We start from the raw sequence: 14375 nt of genomic DNA, 5'->3' as shown, positions 1-14375 counted from the left end.
GAAGACCTGAGTTCGATCCCTGGGTTGGGAAGATCCCCTGGAGAAGGAAGTGGCAATCCACTCCAGTACTATTGCCTGGAAAATCCCATGGACCGAGGAGCCTGGTAGGCTACAGTCCATGGGATTGCAAAGAGTCGGACACGACTTCACTTTCACTTTCACTTTTTTTTCTTGCTTATCCAAAACAACATTTCAAAAATTTGCAGCAATTGAGAATCCCAGGGACGGGGGAGCCTAGTGGGCTGCCATCTATGGGGTCACACAGAGTAGGATACGGCTGAAGCGACTTAGCAGATTGCTGTAGGAGAAGGTATATCAATAGGGCTGAACATGTTGCATAATTCTTTTTTTAATGCTAAGTCTCAGGGCAGTTAAAAAATAATTATTTATCAGGATCAAGATATATTTATTGGATTGGCCAAAAAGTTTGTTTGCGTTTTTCTGTAAGATGTAACAGAAAACCCCTAAGTGAAATTTTTGGCCCATCCAATATAATAGTAAAAACATAAACTTTTCAGCCAATTTATTAATCAAGAATTATGCTTTTTTAAATGAAATTAAGAGATTCTTGCTCCTTGGAAGAAAAGTTATGATCAACCTAGACAGCATATTAAAAAGCAGAGACATTATTTTGCTGACAAAGGTCCATCTAGTCAAAGCTTTGTTTTTTCCAGTAGTCATGTATGGATGTGAGAGTTGGACTATAAAGAAAGCTGAGTGCTGAAGAATTGATGCTTTTGAACTGTGCTTTTGGAGAAGACTCTTGAGAGTCCCCCAGACTGCAAGGAGATCTAACCAGTCCATCCTAAAGGAAATCAGTCCTGAATATTCATTGGAAGGACTGATGCTGAAGCTGAAACCAATACTTTGGCCACCTGATGCAAAGAACTGACTCACTGGGAAAGACCCTGATGCTGGAAATGATTGAAGGCAGGAGGAGAAGGGGAGGACAGAGGATGAGATGGTTGGATGGCATCACCGACTCAATGGACATGAGTTTGAGTAAGCTCCAGTAATTGGTGATGGACAGGGAAGCCTGGTGTACTGCAGTCCATGGGGGGTCACAAAGAGTAAGACACGACTGAGTGACTGAACTGAACTCACTGATGCTTTTTCTGGCACAAGCTGAAATAAAGATTGCTGGGAGAAAGATCAATAACCTTAGATAAGCAGGTGACACCACCCTCATGGCAGAAAGCAAAGAGGAACTAAAGAACTTCTTGATGAAAATGAAAGAAGAGAGTGAAAAAGCTGGCTTAAAACTCAACATTCATAAAACTAAGACTATGGCATCTGGTCTCATCACTTCATGGCAAAATAGATGGGTAAACAATGGAAGTAGTGAAAGACTTTATTTTCTTGGGCTCCAAAATCATTGTGGATGGTGACTACAGCCAGGAAATTAAAAGATGCTTGCTCTTTGAAAGAAAAGCTATGACAAACCTTGACAGCATATTAAAAAACTAGAGACATCACTTTGCTGACAAAGGTCCATTTAGTGAAAGCTATGGTTTTTTCCAGTAGTCATGTATGGATGTGAGAGTTGAACCATAAAGAAGGCTGAGTGCTGAAGAATTGATGCTTTTGAACTGCGGTGTTGGAGAAGACTCCTTAAGAGTCCCTTGGACTGCAAGGATATCAAACCAGTCAATTCTAAAGAAATCAGTCCTGAATTTTCATTGGAAGGACTGATGCTGAAGCTGAAACCTCAATACTTTGGCCACCTGATACAAAGAGCCAACTCACTGGAAAAGACTCTGATGCTGGGAAAGATTGAAGGCTGGAGGAGAAGGGTAACAGATGATGAGATGGTTGGATGGCATCACTGATTCAATGGACATGAGTTTACCAAGTTCTGGGAGATGGTGAAGGACAGGGAAGCCTGGCATGCTGCACTCTATGGGGTTGCAAAGAGTTGGACACGACTAAGAGACTGAATAACAACAACCTTTAAATTGCTTTTATTTGAGGCAGGGATCAAGGTGACCACATTTCCCATGGTAAACTCCTCATCTCTTTTTTTTGTTGCCCAGTTGCTCTAGCCAACCAAAACGCAACTCCCTGAACTGGCCAAGCTGTTTCACAGCCTTTGCTTTAGCTGTTTACATTGCCTGGAAAGCACTCTCTTTTCCCTGCCCATCCTCACCTGCCAAAGACTTATCTCCAAGATACTTTCCCCTAAGAAACTGCTCTAGATTCATTATTATTCTCCTTCCTTGTTTAAGAAGTGACCATTTCCTCCACGGGCACTTCCCTACACGTTCCCCTTCTATTACAGTACTCATCTCCTTATCGCATTTACTACCTTACACGCTTCTCTACTGACTAGATTATAAACTGTGTGGAAACCTGTCATTCTATAATATCTGTGAACCCCTCCAAAGACTTTTTTTTTGATGTATTATGAAGTCTAGGATTTATATGAGTGCCAGAGCATTTCCTTCAATCTTTTATATGAGTTCTTACTTTTACAATAGCTAGTGGCGCAGTTGGTAAAGAACCTGCTTACCTATGTAGGACACACAAGAGATATGGGTTTGATCCTTGGGTCAGGAAGATCCCCTGGCAAAGGAAATGACAATCCACTCCAGTATTCTTAAGCAGGAAATCCCATAGACCGAAGAGCCTGGCAGGCTATGGTCCATGGGGTCACATAGAGTTGGACATGACTGAGCACGCACACATGCAACAGGGAAAAGAACATTAAAAATTCTTTAATTTGTTGGCCATGTTTCCTTCTGAGGTCAAGAACCCTATTTGTCCCCAGAGCACTTCAACTTCACAGAACACCCCCCAAAGCTTATCCATTATCCCTGTAAATGTTAATGCTCTTATTTAGCTGGCAAGCTCTAGTGAGCACAGTGAGTTCTGCAACCTGAGATTTTCCTCTCTGTAAAGGGTTATATTCTAGGGGTGAAGTGAATTTTTTTTTAACCTATTTAAAAATTTTTACCTAATAATCGTCTATTTTTGTTTTAAAATATGACCCATCAAGAAGAAAATTTCAGTCTTCATTTTCTAATGAAATTTCTAATAAATCTCTTTCAGGCCTGTATTTTACAGAGGTTAGAGTGAATTTTCCTCTTCTTCAGGCAGTGGAAGAAAAGTTTCAGGATTTAAGTAGTATAACAATGATCACAAATAAGTAATAGAAAAGGTGATAGAATTTCATAGGAGGTAAGTGTATTTATGAAGATCTGTGGTGTATTTTCAGCGAGAATCAAAGATTTTACAATATGAATGAACATCAGATTTAAAGGCGGCTCCCCAAACAAGTTGCCAATGTGTCTACTAGTTTAGTTGCTGTGACTATTGTTAGACAAATCACAGTGGGAAGCTGATTATAACTCACAAAAGGCCTGTTCATGTTTAAGATTCAAAGAGGTTTCCTTACCAAGGACTTAATTCATAAAGTCTTTGGTAAGGAAGACGCTATACAAAGACATTATTATTTCAGAAGAATTGGTAATCCACTTCTTGCAAAAGCCAGTGCCATCTAGGATTCTACTTAATTGTGTCTTAGTTACTGGCCTGGCAAAGTTTTGAACAGCCTATAGTCTGTCAGAAGTAAAGAGTTCATCTTCTGGGGATATATTATGTCCTAGCTAATGAACTGAACTTTGATAAAATCATAAATTCTCTTTTGGGAAACTTATAGCCTTTCTGAACTGAAACAGCAAGTAGAGAGAATCAGTCTAAGGGTTTAGGTCATTTTCAGAACACAACAAAAGGTCATCCACATTTTGGTTACAGGCAGAATCACAGAGAAATGTACAGTCTTTGAGGTTGGGGTTGTTGAATTGTGAGGAGCAAGAATGTACCTCTGAGATACTTCCCTGGTGGTCTAGTGGTTTAGACTTCACCTTCCAAGGCAGGGGGTACCAGTTCAATCGCTGATTAGGGAGCTAAGATTCCACATGCTTCATGGCCAAATAACCAAAACATAAAACAGAAGCAGTATTGTAACAAATTCAATAAAGACTTTAAAAAAATGATCCACATTAAAAAAATCTTTAAAAAAATGGTGTACCTCTGAAATTCTAAACATAACTGTCCAAGACCTTGATTTCCCCAGGAAAAGGCAAACAAGCATTAACTATTCGATCTAGAGGAAAACATCAAGCAATGGAATTTCATGGGAGAACCATCAACTCCTCAATAAACAATATCAACAACAGTTTACATCCTGAGACTTGTCCTCACAACCTCACCTTACTGGGCCCATTAATTCTAAACTATAACATCCATGTAATTCATGTTCTGATTCATATGTAATCCTAATCAACACAATCCTCCCCGCCTAGAGTTAAAAGACCTGGCTTGAACCAAAGTTCAAAATCTCAGTAAATACCCCAACTTTGCCCTTCTTTCACAGAGACACCATTTAAACATTTTTGTGGCATCATTCTTTCTTGCTGCAGTAAACAATAAATTCAGCTTTGTGGTATCCACAGGTTGTTTAGGTAATGTGAGGGAGCCATTATTTGACAGCCCTTGGATATTAGGGATTTTGTCTCATTTATTTTTTTTTTTTTATGGTATCTGATGAAGCTTAAGAAACCTAGGAAACAAACACTTTAAAATGTTACAAATCAATATTTGTTGAATGAATGAATGATTGCAATATTTTGAACTCTTGGATGTTAGGCAAGGTGGCAAGGGTCTTTCTGAAAGGAAAGAGTCATGGTACCTTCTCTTTAGGGATCATTTGGATTAGGATCATCAGATCTAGAGTTTAAAAATACAGGGAGCTGGAGAATAGAGGAGTTTTATGGCAATGAAACTACTCTGTAAGATATTGAACTAGTCAGCCCATGGAATTATACATTTGCCCAAGCCCATTAAATGTACAACACCAAGAGTGAATGGTAATGTAAGCTATGCTCTTGAGGTAATAATCATGTATCAATGGAGGTACATTAGTTGTAAGAAATGTAACTTTCTAGTTGGAGACAATAGTAATGGGAGAGGCTTTGTATGTGTAGTGTATGAGTGAATATGGGAAATCTGTACTATTTTCCCTAATTTTACTGTGTACCTAAAATTACTCTAGAAGAAGAAAGTCTATTAAACAGTAGAGGAAGCCCAGTTAAATTTGAATTTCAGACAAAGAATAAGTTACTTTTAGTATGTGTGAAGGTGAAGTCGCTCAGTCGTGTCCGACTCTTTGCAACACCATGGACTATAGCCCACCAGGCTCCTCAGTCCATGGAATTTTCCAGGCAAGAGTACTGGAGTGGGTTGCCATTTCCTTCTCCAGAGGATCTTCCCAACCCAGGGATCGAACCCGGGTCTCCTGCACAGCAAGCAGACGCTTTACCATCTGAGCCACCGGGGAAGCTTATATCCCATATAATATTTGGAACATACCTATATAAAAAGTATTCTGAAAAGTTTTGATATCTGACAATCCTTTTCAGGATATGTGCAGGGTATGTTTGGTTGACATGTCATGAGATGGGAAGGAGTGGTGTGTGTGAATACTGTTAACAGAGGCCGAGAACACTTAATGTCCTGAAATTATGGGACAGTTCCATGCAACAAAACACTGTCCCATCAAAAATGCCAATAGCATTATTTGTGAAAACTGGAAGATTTGTTGGGTAGGGAATAAACTTTTCCTCTACCCTCTTCTGTGTACTAATTGGGGGCCTACAGATTAAAGTGACAAAAAGCAGATTTATTTGCATGCAGTTTTATGTATACAGTTTATTTGTATGCATAAAAGAAGCTACTAACAGAAAAAATAGCCAGCTTATTAAATGGTTAAAGTTAGAGGTTTATATACCTGACTCAGTAAGAGAAAAGAAGCGAGGAGAAAAGACTTCCATAGGAAGAATTTTAAGTTTATTTAAGAGAGGCAAATGGGTTTTAGGAAAACAAAGAAGAGATAAGCGATCAAAAGTTTGTGATAGTGTTTGTCTAAGAAGGTTCAGTTCAGTTCAGTTCAGTTCAATCGCTCAGTCAAGTCCGACTCTTTGCGACCCCATGAATCGCAGCACGCCAGGCCTCCCTGTCCATCACCAGCTCCTGGAGTTCACTCAGACTCACGTCCATCGAGTCAGTGATGTCATCCAGCCATCTCATCCTCTGTCATCCCCTTCTCCTCCTGCCCCCAATCCCTCCCAGCATCAGGGTCTTTTCCAATGAGTCAATTCTTCGCATGAGGTGGCCAAAGTACTGGAGTTTCAGCTTCAGCATCATTCCTTCCAAAGAAATCCCAGGGCTGATCTCCTTCAGAATGGACTGGTTGGATCTCCTTGCAGTCCAAGGGACTCTCAAAAGTCTTCTCCAACACCACAGTTCAAACGCATCAATTCTTTTGTGCTCAGCCTTCTTCACAGTCCAACTCTCACATCCATACATAACTGGAAAAACCATAGCCTTGACTAGATGGACCTTAGTCAGCAAAGTAATATCTCTGCTTTTGAATATGCTATCTAGGTTGGTCATAACTTTCTTCCAAAGAGTAAGTGTCTTTTAATTTCATGGCTGCAAGCACCATCTGCAGTGATTTTGGAGCCGCCAAAAATAAAGTCTGACACTGTTTCCCATCTATTTCCCATGAAGTGATGGGACCAGATGCCATGATCTTCGTTTTCTGAATGTTGAGCTTTAAGCCAACTTTTTCACTCTCCTCTTTCACTTTCATCAAGAGGCTTTTTAGTTCCTCTTCACTTTCTGCCAGAAGGGTGGTGTCATCTGCATATCTGAGGTTATTGATATTTCTCCTGGCAATCTTGATTCCAGCTTGTGTTTCTTCCAGTCCAGCGTTTCTCATGATGTACTCTGCATAGAAGTTAAATAAGCAGGGTGACAATATATAGCCTTGAAGTACTTCTTTTCCCACTTGGAACCAGTCTGTTGTTCCATGTCAAGTTCTAACTGTTGCTTCCTGACCTGCATACAGATTTCTCAAGAGGCAGGTTAGGTGGTCTGGTATTCCCATCTGTCTCAGAATTTTCCACAGTTTATTGTGATCCACACAGTCAAAGGCTTTGGCATAGTCAATAAAGCAGAAATAGATGTTTTTCTGAAACTCTCTTGCTTTTTTCCATGATCCAGCAGATATTGGCAATTTGATCTCTGGTTCCTCTGCCTTTTCTAAAACCAGCTTGAACATCTGGAAGTTCACGGTTCATGTATTGCTGAAGCCTGGCTTGGAGAATTTTGAGCATTACTTTACTAGCATGTGAGATGAGTGCAATTGTGCGGTAGTCTGAGCATTCTTTGGCATTGCCTTTCTTTGGGATTGGAATGAAAACTGATCTTTTCCAGTCATGTGGCCACTGCTGAGTTTTCCAAATTTCCTGGCATATTGAGTGCAGCACTTTCACAGCATCATCTTTCAGGATTTGAAACAGCTCAACTGGAATTCCATCACCTCCACTAGCTTTGTTCATAGTGATGCTTTCTAAGGCCCACTTGACTTCACATTCCAGGATGTCTGGCTCTAGATGAGTGATCACACCATCGTGATTATCTGAGTCATGAAGATCTTTTTTGTATAGTTCTTCTGTGTATTTTTGCCACCTCTTCTTGCTTTTCCTCTTCATGGTTATAAATTTCTCCAGAGAGGGGATTTATGATAGAATCACTCCTGGCTTCCTTCCTGGGAGTAAAAACTGCCAGAAGAGGGAATTTATGGCAACCTCATTTCCCCCAAATTTCTGCTTTTAATAAAGGAAGATCCAAAGCAGGTTCTTTCTACATCTGTTGAATCTCCAACGTCTTTAGCTTAAAATAATCTTTAATACCAACTCTAGGGTTCTGAGTAGACCCCCATAGACTCTTCTTTGTGAATTTTTTTTCCTCTTAAATGTGTTTTGTGTACAATCTTTGGAAAGAATAGTATTAATTATAAACAGAATTTGGTAATAATTTTTCCTATTTATCCTTAGAAGGAGTCAGCTGTGATACACTGTAAAAGACAGAAATTGAAGCCTGAGTTTTGAATGTCTAAATAACTTCATTTTTTGTATACTATAGACTCCCATAATAGTGAATAGGACACTCTTTTTAATCAGCTCTGTATTTCCTTCTTCAAAAATAAAAATCTAAGGATCAATGTAGTCAAATTTGTTAAAGCTAAAATGTATGAGCAATTTCTTCATTTAATAATAACACTGAGAAGCCAGTGTGGTTCCTTGTCTCAGTTTGTATAATAAAAAGTTACTGTCACCTGAAAAATATTGAACAATCTAAAAGTCTAAAATTATATTTATTTGGCTGACATACTGAGGACTTAAGCCTGGAAGTCAAGATCTCAGATAGATTTGAAGAATGGTTACAAAGAAGCAAGGATGGAGTCAGGTACATAGGAAGTTTTGAAAGCAAAGCAAAACTGGTAGTTGGAACATGAAAAGCATACTGCTAATTAAAGAAAACCAGACATCTCAAGTTAATGAATTTCATACTTTTCTATAAATGGGAAGATAAAAGAGTCTTGGCTTACTGAAATTGTTCCCTCTATATGCATCTTGATTAGGGCCAGTATTCTGTTTTTCTCCATCCTGAATCCCCTCACGGTGCACAGTCGGGGCAGCTGCACTGGCTGATGGCTCTGTGGTCATAATATCCTTTGTTTACTGATACGGCAGGCCCTTATCCACAGTACAATGAATATTCTTCTGAGTTGAGAAGTTACTAGTTAGTACTACTCTTTCACAACATATGACATGGTCAGTCTGAACAAAAAATAGTTGTTTTGTTTTTTCTAAGCGTTTTACTTTTGTAAGGGTCCCAGATCTTAAAAATAGGTTACATTTTTCCAAATATCAGCACTTTTGTTCATCTTCTAGTACCATACTTAGGATCTGCCATGTTTTACTTAAAACTCATTGAGAAGTATAGAGATGCCAAATGTGACCAATGCAAAACTGAATGAAAAGAAAAATAATTATCATAATTAGGAGCAGTTATTAGAAACACTCTTGGCTCACTTATTTGATATAGAAGCATCCAGGCTTTTGTTCCCTAGGTAAATATCCATTCCATGAAAAGTTAGCTGTTCTACAAGAAACCTGTAGTCCTCCCAAACTGACTGGAATCCAAAACACAAAGCTATCTTAATCAGTTTTATTTTCATAGCATATTTCATATGCTCATGTTTTGGTTTCTGAAGTTTTGTTCGCTTTTCAAGCATGCAAATTTCCTCCAGTTTTCATCCTCAGCTTTTGAGTTTTATCAGTTTAAATGAAATCTCCTCATACTGGAAGTTGCTCAAGCAGATATTGTTTGGTTGTATTATGCTTTTCCCCCGGTGAATAATGTAGCAGAGCATTTGGTAGCCTACATAAAAGCCATTTCCACTTCCCTCCTTTGTTGTCCTTCTCTCTCCGAGGCTAGAAAGCCAGTTATTCACTCACTTCTCCAGCCTCCCTTGAAGCTAGGTGTTTGCGATGTGACCCAGTTTGGGTCATGGAGATACAATAGGAAATTTGCTTGTTAACTTCCCAGGAAGATAGTCCTCCCTGGTAAAAGGAAAGTTGAAAGTGACGAGAAAGTCTCTTTCCTTCCCCATCCTTCCTGCTTTCCTGTATGTTTTCTGGTGAGGAAAAATCTGAAACTGTTATAGTTAACGTGTGTCTATCAGGAGAAATCCCCCATTTATCTGCTGTACCATCCTGGAACCATTTTTTATTGTATGACACACTTCAGTGTCTTCATTATGTAAGCCACCACTGGCTGAATAGTCTGTTGTGTATAGCCTAAAACAGACTGTATAAATATTATTTATGTATTAAAATATTTAATGTATCTGTCACATTTACATTTGTGGATTAGGAAACATATGATTATGTTCCATTTGTTCCTCCCCTGGAATGACTGCCAGAAAGTTAAAAAGATTCTGTGGAAATCTTTGGCACAGTTCAATATTTCAATGAGAAAGGAAGAGAGGAACATAGAGACAATTGCAACTGTTCTGTGTATTTAAGAAACATCATTAAAAGGATCCATAACCAGGAATTGCCACATTAATATGAATATAACTGTTAAAGCTCAATAGTTTTCTAATCCTACCCCATCTCTTATGTGCACTTCTTTTTAAAATAACTTTATTGAAATACAACTCTCATACAATAAAATTCACACTTCCTCTTTGAAAAGGATTTGCATCCTATTTTGCAGAAAAGATGAAGACACTCAAGTTGAACCTTTCTTGCCCCATCTGTATCTTTTCTAACCAAAGGTCTCTACACTCACCATTGACAAGTCCAACACCTCCACCCTGGATTCCCTATATCCTTGGTTTTTTATTCTGTCAAGAACCTTTACAGTCTTTCATTCCATTTACAGTCTTTCTTTCCATTTTGTAAGAAGCTAGTTCTTAGATGCTAGTTTCCAAAGGAGGCATAGGCTATCGCGTGTGATCCAAATGGGGTTAGCTAAGCAGTGTGGTCAGAGAGCAAGAGGACTGGGCAGGGTAAGACTGCTGATTAGACTGAGGCAGCTGGGCTTGGCAAGCTTAGGAGACTCATCAGGCTTTAAGGTCTCTTTTAAAGGTAGCAATCAAGGTCAGAAAAGCAAACTAATTAGACTCTTCAGGACAGTGGACCAGAGCCAGTGCTAGAAAGAACTTGTTCTCTGATTGATGCCTAGGAAACCATTGCCCTCTTAGCTACTGTAGTCTAAGAATTCTCCAGCCAGCACCTTTCCCTATCAGAGCCTTCTAGATACTGGGGAAATTTAAAAAGATTTTAAAAAGAAGTAGATGAGGAAGGAAAGACAAAAGAAAAAGGAATAAAGGCAAGAAAAAAAAAAGATACTGTCTTCATCTATTCAAGAGCTCTCAGTGTTCAAGTCAAATTCAAGGCTTAGCTGGAGGACTGGAGTCCCTTGTGCGTGCTAAGTCACTTCAGTGGTGTCCAACTCTGCACGACGCTATAGACTGTAGCCCACCAGGGTCCTCTGTCCATGGGATTCTCCAGGCAAGAATACTGGAGTGGTTTGCCATGCCCTCCTCCAGAGGATCTTCCCGACATGGGGGATCAAAACTGAATCTCATGTCTCCTGCATTGGCAGGCAGGTTCTTACCACTAGCACCACCTGGGAAGCCCATTTGAGTCTCTCATGGTGGACTAACTCTTTAGAACCTTGTAATTTTCTTAACAGCTTTCCTTTCAGTATCCACCTTGAGAAAAGGACACTGAATAAGTACAAAAGCAAAGACAATTTATGGATATGGCTGTCAGTTAATTCCTCTTTATCTCCTTTTTGTGCATTTAGAAGGATCTCCTAAAACCCTTGGCTTCCCTGGTGACTCAGCAGTAAAGAATCTACCTGCCAATGCAGGAGACTCGGGAGACTCAGGTTTGATCCCTGGGTTGGGAAGAATCTTTGGAGAAGGAAGTGGCAACCCACTCCAGTATTCTTGTCCATGGAAATCCCATGGACAGAGGAGCCTGGCGGATACAACTTAGCAACTAAAGCACTACCACCACCACCTAAAATCCTAAATTCAACACTCTCTTATTGGACTTTAATTATTTTTACACTTTGAGAGGCATACTTTTTTTTTTTTTTAAAGTAACATGCTTTTCAAAGACCCTGCTATGTTTCCTTGGTGCCTCTCCCATTCGCCTGACTACATTAGAGGAATTGACTCTTATTACTACTATGGGGTAGGCACTAAGCTTTAGTTATTAGTTCTTTAGTGCTTGGTTTCTTCACCTTCTCGCCTTAGAAACCACCTTTCTTCCTGAGGGTCAACTCTGGATACTTTAAATGACTGTTTCTTGGTTTTGTATTACTATGTAATAATTCCTGAGCTCCAGCCCCATTTCTCTAAGTATCTTCTACTATGGATGTCCTATGATTACTTCAAATTTAAACACTGAGTCAGTCTTAGCCTTACCTACCCAAAATGGCCTGTCCTACCATATTCTCCTTATTTTTCACTACATTAGTAAAATGCCAGTTACCTAATACTGTTAATGAGCAGCCTGTCTCCATTCCTAACCTTTTATGAAAAACTTTCAAAATTGTATCCCCTTCTTTTTCAGGATAAAAACTTTCTAGGAAGAACATTAAGCAAACAAATGTACCAGGTTAGACACCATACAACATTATCAACAAGAGAAAGTTAGAAACAGGTAAAAATATCATCCTATAATTTTTTAATTTCATTTTTGAAGAACACAAACTTGAGGATGAGATTATTTTTTCAGAAATAAATACAGTTAAAGTGAATTTTCCATGTATAACAAAAAGGTATTTCTTTTACCTACCTCTACCTCTTAAGGTTTAGAAAGCAAAAAGTCCTGTTTACTAAAAATCCATCATTGGTTCAGACAGATGTGCTTTAATTGAAGCACTATTTACAACCTGGAGCCCTCTCTCTATGGATGCTTTTGATCCAGGAACTATAATTAAAAGCCTCTGAGTAAATGGCAATGTTCTTATAGAACACAGGGAAATTGTGACCATTTGAATTTCTAGCAATATTAGCAGAGAAAAGGACTTTTAAAGAAAGCTGCTTGCTGAATTTCCCTCTTAACAGGGTTCTCTTTTTCTTTCTGCTGCTATATGGAAAGGAAAAATCAGCAAGTAAAATCAGAATAACATTTATCCACTCCTCAACTCTAGTTTTTACTTTCTCAGAGCTCTAGTATATGTTTTTCTGTAAACTAGTTTTCTACATGGTGTCCATATTTTCATTTTTAAAAATCTTACCAACAGCAATTGAACCAGTTATGTGAAGTTCTATACAAAGCACACTTTAGGAACGGTATTATTGCCTTTCTCCTATATCTATTGCTCTTCCCTCTGTTACTTGACATGCTAATATTTCACAATGATTCAAGAAAAGTGAAATTCTCATGCTGGACAGAATATAAACCACCATGTTCTTGGGCTCCAAAATCACTGTGGACAGTGACTGTAACCATTAAATTAAAAGATGCTTGCTCCTTGGAAGAAAAGCTATGACAAACCTAGACAGCATGTTAAAAAGCAGAGACATTACTTTGCCTACAAAGGTCTGTATAGTCAAAGCTATGGTTTTTCCAGTAGTCATATATGGATGCAAGAACTGGACAATACAAATGGTTGAGCGCTGAAGAATTGATACTTTTGAACTGTGGTCCTGGAGGAGACTCTTGAGAGTCCCCTGGACTGAAAGGAGATCAAACCAGTCAATACTAAAGGAAATCAACCCTGAATATACATTGGAAGGACTGATGCTGAAGCTGAAGCTCCAATACCTTTGCCTCCTGATACAAAGAGCCAATTCATTAGAAAAGAATCTGATGCTGGGAAAGATTGAAGTCAAGAGGAGAAGGGGATCACAGAGGGTGAGATGGCTGGATGGCATCACTGGCTCAATGGACACGAGTTTGAGCAAACTCTGGGAGATGGTGAAGGACCAGAAAGCCTGGTGTGCTGCAGTCCATGGGGTTGCAAAGATTTGGACAAGACTGAGTGACTGAACAATTAGTTATTGTGGCTTCACATAATTGGGTAGGAAAGGCATCACACAGGACTGGACCAAGGGTTCAAGAAACATTGTGATATCCTCTTACTCTTACACAAAAATGAAATTTACTTTTCTCTCTTCATTCTCTTCTAAAACACTGAGACATCATCTATGTTCAGGGATGATGGTCCTTTCTTTCAAAAATGTAAGCATTTCCTGCTGGTTGCAGAGAAGGATTCTGATTGACCCAGGGTCCATCCCTGAGTCAATTACCATGGCCAGAAAACCTAAAATGAGGCAGTAGAGTTTAGTGGTTAAGAACAAGTACTCTGGTGAAATTTTGCAGATTTACTTACTCTCCTTTTAATATACTCTCTGATACTTGCCAGGTTCATAATCGAATTTTCATGGGGACTACCACTGCCTTTTCCTCAACTCAGTGTAGGGGCCTGAAGCCTAAGCATTGACCAGTGAGAGACAGTCCAGGTTGTGGTTGTTTATTTCTCTTCTCATCCCTCCCTATACAGCAGCTATTTCTACTTCCCTAGGTAGAAGAGTAGAAAAATAAGGATATACTCAGTTCACTTCTCCCTACATTTGGGATTATCTATGTGGAAAATTCTGAAAGAGATGGGAATACCAGGCCACCTGACCTGCCTCTTGAGAAATCTATATGCAGGTCAGAAAGCAACAGTTAGAACTGGACATGGAACAACAGACTGGTTCCAAATAGGAAAAGGAGTACGTCAAGGCTATATATTGTCACCCTGCTTATTTAACTTCTATGCAGAGTACATCATGAGAAATGCTGGACTGGAAGAAGCACAAACTGGAATCAAGATTGCCGGGAGAAATATCAATAACCTCAGATATGCAGATGACACCACCCTTCTGGCAGAGAGTGAAGAGGAACTAAAAAGCCTCTTGATGAAAGTGAAAGAGGAGAGTGAAAAAGCTG

At 39.2% G+C, this 14375-nt stretch overlaps 1 non-coding gene across 1 annotated transcript; it reads right to left on the bottom strand.

The window, feature by feature from the left end:
- Positions 1 to 5265: 5265 nt before the first annotated feature.
- TRNAS-GCU (transfer RNA serine (anticodon GCU)) lies at positions 5266 to 5338 on the bottom strand. Its single transcript has one exon. It is a non-coding gene; the product is annotated as a tRNA-Ser (tRNA).
- Positions 5339 to 14375: the final 9037 nt, after the last annotated feature.

Source organism: Ovis aries, chromosome 5 (assembly GCF_016772045.2).
Source record: "Ovis aries strain OAR_USU_Benz2616 breed Rambouillet chromosome 5, ARS-UI_Ramb_v3.0, whole genome shotgun sequence".
Lineage (NCBI taxonomy): Eukaryota > Metazoa > Chordata > Mammalia > Artiodactyla > Bovidae > Ovis > Ovis aries.
The sequence above is the reverse complement of the archived record's forward strand: the minus strand, read 5'-3'. Positions and strand labels throughout refer to the sequence as shown.